General features: G+C 51.9%; 1 protein-coding gene across 1 annotated transcript in view; it reads left to right on the top strand.

Annotated features, from left to right (window-relative positions):
* Positions 1–2,968: 2,968 nt before the first annotated feature.
* Positions 2,969–5,752, top strand: part of HTR1D (5-hydroxytryptamine receptor 1D) — a 15,458-nt gene continuing 12,674 nt past the window's right edge. Inside the window, exon 1 of the mRNA XM_040464564.1 lies at positions 2,969–4,693. The gene's annotated coding sequence lies outside the window, so the exon portion shown is untranslated. The remainder of the gene's footprint in view (positions 4,694–5,752) is intronic.

The following is a 5,752-nucleotide window of genomic DNA, read 5'->3' as shown; positions in this document are numbered from 1 at the left end:
GGGGCGGGGGGCGCGCCCCGGGGTCGGGGGGCTGCGACGCCCCCGCGTGGCCCCGGGAGGCGGAGGGAAGCCGGGCGCTGCCCCCTGCCGGCCAGGGCGGCGTGCGACGCAGCGCGGGGCCGGTTCTTTCTGGAGGGGGAGTTGAATGAGCGAGCGTCCAGTGTGGAGCCTCGGTTTCCAGACCCGAAGCCCGGCAGGCCCTGACTTGCTTTGTGACCTTGGGCAGGTCACTGCCTCTCTTCGAACTTAAGTTTGCACATCTGCGCATCTTCTCCCACCCTGCAGGATCCGTGGGAATAAATGAGATGCTATAAGGATGCCTTTTTATAAACTGTAAAGTTCTATACAAATCCTAGCTAATCATGTAATGTCGGAACTGGAAGGGCGCAAAGAAATCTGCTTTGCTGCAGATGGGGAGAGTGGAGAATAAATCTTGCCCAAGGTCGCATTGCTTGGAAGAGGATATAAGACTAAAGTCTCCTGCCTCACCAGCTCTGGGGAAGGTCGAAGTTAAGAGCAGGTGCTCTCCATCAGATTGTCTGTATTCGCAAATCTGGCTTGGTTTTTTTACTAGCTGCCTGACCTTGGGGAAGCCCTGAACCTCTCTGAGCCGCGGTTTTCTCCCATGTGAAATGGGTTAAGAATGCAGCCTTCCAGGCTTGCCGTGCAAATCAAATGTGGTCTTTGCTCAGCACAGTATCTGGCCACAAGCAACAGCTCAGTCATTAGTGGCAATAATTGCTCTGGTCAAAGTCATCTCTCAGTCTCTTCCTTGGAATCAGCCTCCAGTATTTTCTAATTGAGCACACATCACCAGTCTGTGCTGCCCTCTGGACTGCACAGCCACTGGCCGGGGTCTCAGCCTTCCTCACAACGACATGGAGGGACGCTTTACCAACAGCAGCAAGCAAGGCCTCTTGAGCAGCTGGGCCTTCTCCAGCCTTTGGTCCTGTCCAGCAAGTGGAGAGAAAACTGGTATCCAGCTAGGATGCCGGCTAGAGGGTGACATAGGAGGGAGGGGCTGGCCAGCTGGACATGACTGGGCAGGGCACAGGGCCTCCTCTCCTCCCCATGGTGCCTAGTACAGGCCTGGAAATACAGCGTGCTTTCTTAGAGTTTGTCAGTTACATGACGGGTAAATAATGAGGGTAAATTTACAGGGTGGTCCCTTTTCCCCAAGGCCCCAGATGGATGTCAGTTCTTCATGAAGTGATGTGACTATAAGCAGAAATACAGATCCTCAGAGCTGGGAGTTCCTGGGACCTGAGAGGTCCCTCTCATTGCAGATAGCTCCTGTCTGAGGCACACAGAGGGGCAGGGGTCTGCCAAGGTCACGAGTATCCTCCAGCAAGCTGAATTCTGCAGACGCCGTTCAGTCTTTAACTTTCTCAGCAGCAGATGACCCTGCCGACTGCACCTTTACTCTGGACACCCTCTCTTCTGGCTCCTGCAATTTAACACTGTCATACTTGCCCTTCTCCGTCTCTTGTTTTTGCAGGTTTATCTTCCTTTCTACAGCCATTAGCTGCTCTGCTCCCCCAGGCCCTCTACTCTGCTCATACTAGACACTCTCCCTGGGTGATCTCATCCACCCCATTGGCTTTAGTTACCACCTCTGTGCATGTGACTCATAAAAGTTTGTCTCCAGCTCAGATCTCTCCTCAGGCTGTAGACCCATTTAGGTCTTATCAGCCTCACAGTGTTCTAGACCCTGGGGACATAGCGATGAGCTAGACAGAAGGTATGTTTTGGGAGTTGGTGGGGGTGGAGGGGGGAGACAAGTAACAGATGAGCAGAAAATGCCAGATAGGTTCAAGTGCTAAAATGAGCATCAAGCAGGGTGATGTGACAGAGGAGGAGAACTACTTGATATTGGCTGGTCAAAGCTTTGCCGAAGAGGTGATACTTAAGTGTGGGGCGGGCAGCCGGTAAGAGATGAAGTCAGAGAGGTGGCTTGGGGGGCAGGCAACATAGGGCCTTGTAGGCCACGGTGAGGATTTCGGATTTTGTTCTGAGATGGGAGCCGTTGGAGAGTTTCAGACTGCAGAGAGGGGCTGCTGTGATTTCTCCAGGGCTCAGGTGGGCCTCACGAAGGAGTTTTGTATTGATTGCAAGCCTACTGTGCCACAGTCACTGGAGTGCGGAGGGAATAGGTAGCCCTTCAAGGGGCTTCTAGCCCAGGAGTGAGAGGCACAGACAAACCTGGAGTCAGGAGAGGGTTTAAAGGAGGGAGATTTTGCTTCTGCTTCATCAGAAAAGGCTTCCTGGAGGAAGCGGCTTTTGAGAAGGGCCTCAGAGAACAGAGAGCAGATTACATTAGGCATGCATGAAGGCAAGAGTGCTCTTCCATGCAGAGGGCAATCAGCCTGAAGCAAGTGGCTCCAAATGTGTGGGGGGAGACAGGACCTGTAGGAGAGTAAGAGGTGAGGCGAGGGAGGAAGTCTGGGCTGCTCAGAGCAAGATCCTGGGTCTGGCCACTTAAGCACTGTGTGGCCTTGAGCTGATTGCATTACCTTTCTTAGCCTCAAAGGGCTCATACTTGAAAGGGGAGTATGAGGGAAGAGAAGGGAGAAGGAGGATGCCAAGTGCTGGGGGAACAGCATAACGGCTACCAAGGAGGAAACAGAAGGGGCTGGTGTGGATGAGAAAGAAGGTGGCTGTATTGAGTTTGGGACCTCCCAAACTCCCATGAGTGGTGGAAGGAGTGGACAAGTTTCAGCAAAAGGAAAGTGTTGAATTTTATCCCGAGAGTGAAGGTGCAGTTGATGAGTAGATGAGGGGTACCCCACACAGAGGGCACTGGGCTTCCTGACACATGTATACCACTCACCCCCTTCCTGAACTCAAGTCCTGCAGGGAGACAGGCAGTCAGCAAGTGAGCCCAGTGGGGTGGGGAGGAGGGAGTGACCAGTTCCATCTCTTGGGTCCAGAGAAATCTCCAGAGAGCGCAGAGGAGATGGGAGGAAGGGCATTCCAGGTAGAGGGAATAGCCTGGACAAAGGCTCAGAAGAGTGAGAACCACAGTGTTTTTGCAGGAAGAGGTTCCCAGCCATGCAGAGATGGGGCGTTCTGCTGAGTGCAGGTGAATAAGAGGAGGAGAGGAAGGGCTGGATTCTGGGTGGGAAAGCAACAGGACGTGAATAAAAAGGAGTCAGGATGCAGGGAGGGCAAGGTTCTCTCAGTCCTGTGGAGCAGGTGTCACTTGCTGATTGCATCTGTCCTCCAGTGCTCAGCTCCATAGCCACTTTCAGAGGGGCTCTCAGAGTTGTGGCAGGTTATCTGTCCCTCCTACTTTCCCCGCGGCTCCCTTCATGCTCCGATGTCATCTCCATCATGTCTGTGGACCCGGGCTCCAGGAGGGTGTTCCTGGGGCCACCGCAAGTCTTCCCAGGGTCCACATATGTTGCTTATGCCAACACGTGGCGGGCCTTAAATAGATAGCTATTAAATGGATGAGGAAACAGGCTCAGAAAAACTTGCCCAAAATCACAGAGCTAGTAAGTGGCAGAGCTGGGGAGCAAATCCAGTCTACCTGACTCTGAAGCTTGTGCTCCCAACACAAGCTGTATTGTGCCTCCCAGCAGGGCGAACAGATGGTGAATAGCAGGTTTGGATCCTGTAAGCACTAACAAATTCAGTGTTTGATTTCTAGGAACTGAATTCCTGTTGTTCATATCTTGTTTATCCAGTCTGGAGAAGACAGCCTCTCGTTTGTCCTGAAAATGGTTTCACTCCATCAGCTCAGGTGTTCTCTGGGGACCCAGATGTGCAGCATGGGGGAGTGGCAGGTTGAGCTCCAGGACCCTGGGGTGCAGCCCTAAAGGTTTCTGGTAGAGAGTGGTCTGCCCCGCCAGTCTGCTCGGAGAATTACTCCCCTAGTATGGAAACTCAGATTGAGATGACTGGGAGATTTGAGGATGTCAAAAGCATATGGTGTGAAATGGCCACGAGAGTCACTAGATACTTCTGTCCTGAGTCTCAAGTTCCTGCTGCAAATGGGAGGCAACGGAAGGAAGGAGCTCTGACGGGAATCTGAAGACTTGATCTCTGCCTGTGACTCACTGTGTGCCCTTGGGCAAGTGTCTTACCCTCTCTGGGCCTCTCTCCCTGTCAGCACCATGAGGGAGTTGGACTAGAGGATTCCCGAGTCTTTCCCGCTCTGACGCTCAGATCCTTCGTAAACCCTAGAGCTGACGTCGCTCTCATCCCTTGCACAACTCATTGTGGTGCAGGAAGCAACAGCACCGCCTTGTCAGAAATGCCGAATCTCAGGTCCCGCTCTGGTCCCATGGAGTCAGGGCCTGCACTTTCCATACGGTCCCCAGGGAGTGCGTGTGCTCCTTCCAGCATGAGATGTGCTGCAGTGGCTGTTTCTGCCCTCTCTCTGATCTGTGCTGCGAAGGCAGGCGGAGAGGTACATGCTGAGGGCTGATGGCAGAGCTCATTCAGGTGGGAGTGATGGAGCCTGGCATAGAACACGTCCCCAACAAAGAGTTTGTGAGTGTGTGCAGGTGTGTGTGTGTGTGAGGGGTGTGATTGTGCAACGAAGGAGGGAGTGGAACTGACTCGTTCACCTTTCCTGAGCGGGGGAGCATGGAGACAGCAAGCTGGACTCCTATCCTAGATCTGCAGTCTCAGACCAGCCATGTCTCGGAGCCGCAGTTCTCTGCCCTGGGAAATGGGAATAATACCAGTAAGACTGACTTCAGAGGTTGTGGTCGGCCTTAAATGAGTTGATAAAGGAGAAGTGCTTAAAACAGTGCCTGGCATAAAACAAGCTCTTGATAACACTGGCCATCACTTTACTACTACTACCGGCTCGCCCCCGCCCCCACAGCCCCCTGTTCCGCCCCAACCCTGCCCCTGGATTGTGCGGAGTTCCCAGAGGACCGAGATCCGAAATGACCCCTAGGGGGCGATATCACCCCTGTTGAGAACTCCTGGTTCTAGAGCACTGCCAGCCAATAGAAATAGAAAGCAAGCCAGATTGTATATATAAACCACATCTTCTTTATCCATTCATCAGTGGATGGACATTTAGGCTCTTCCATAAAAATGCAATACTACTTGGCAATGAGAAAGCATGAAATCCTGCCATTTGCAGCAACGTGGATGGAATTGGAGGGTATTATGCTAAGTGAAATAAGTCAGAGAAAGACAGATATCATATGTTTTCATTTATATGTGGAACTTGAGAAACTTAACAGAAGACCATTGAGGAAGGGAAGGGGAAAAATAGAGGTAGGGAGGCAAACCATAAGAGACTCTTAAATACAGAGAACAAACTGAGGGTTGATGGGGGGTGTAGGGGGCGGGGGAAATGGGTGATGGGCATGGAGGAGGGCACCTGCTGGGATGAGCACAGGGTGTTGTATGTAAGCGATGAATCACGGGATCCTAACCCCCAAAACCAAGAGCACACTGTATACATTGTATGTTAGCCAACTTGACAATATATTATATTTTAAAAAAAAAAGAAAGCCACAAAGTTCATTTTAGATTTTTTTTTAAATTTTTTTTTTAATTTTTTTTCAACGTTTATTTATTTATTTATTTATTTTTGGGACAGAGAGAGACAGAGCATGAACGGGGGAGGGGCAGAGAGAGAGGGAGACACAGAATCAGAAACAGGCTCCAGGCTCTGAGCCATCAGCCCAGAGCCCGACGCGTGGCTCGAACTCACGGACTGCGAGATCGTGACCTGGCTGAAGTCGGACGCTTAACCGACTGCGCCACCCAGGCGCCCCTTATT

Source organism: Herpailurus yagouaroundi, unplaced genomic scaffold, assembly GCF_014898765.1.
Source record: "Herpailurus yagouaroundi ecotype Mexico unplaced genomic scaffold, PumYag 77, whole genome shotgun sequence".
NCBI lineage: Eukaryota > Metazoa > Chordata > Mammalia > Carnivora > Felidae > Herpailurus > Herpailurus yagouaroundi.
Note: the sequence above shows the minus strand (reverse complement) of the source record. Positions and strands in the feature narration are given on the sequence as shown.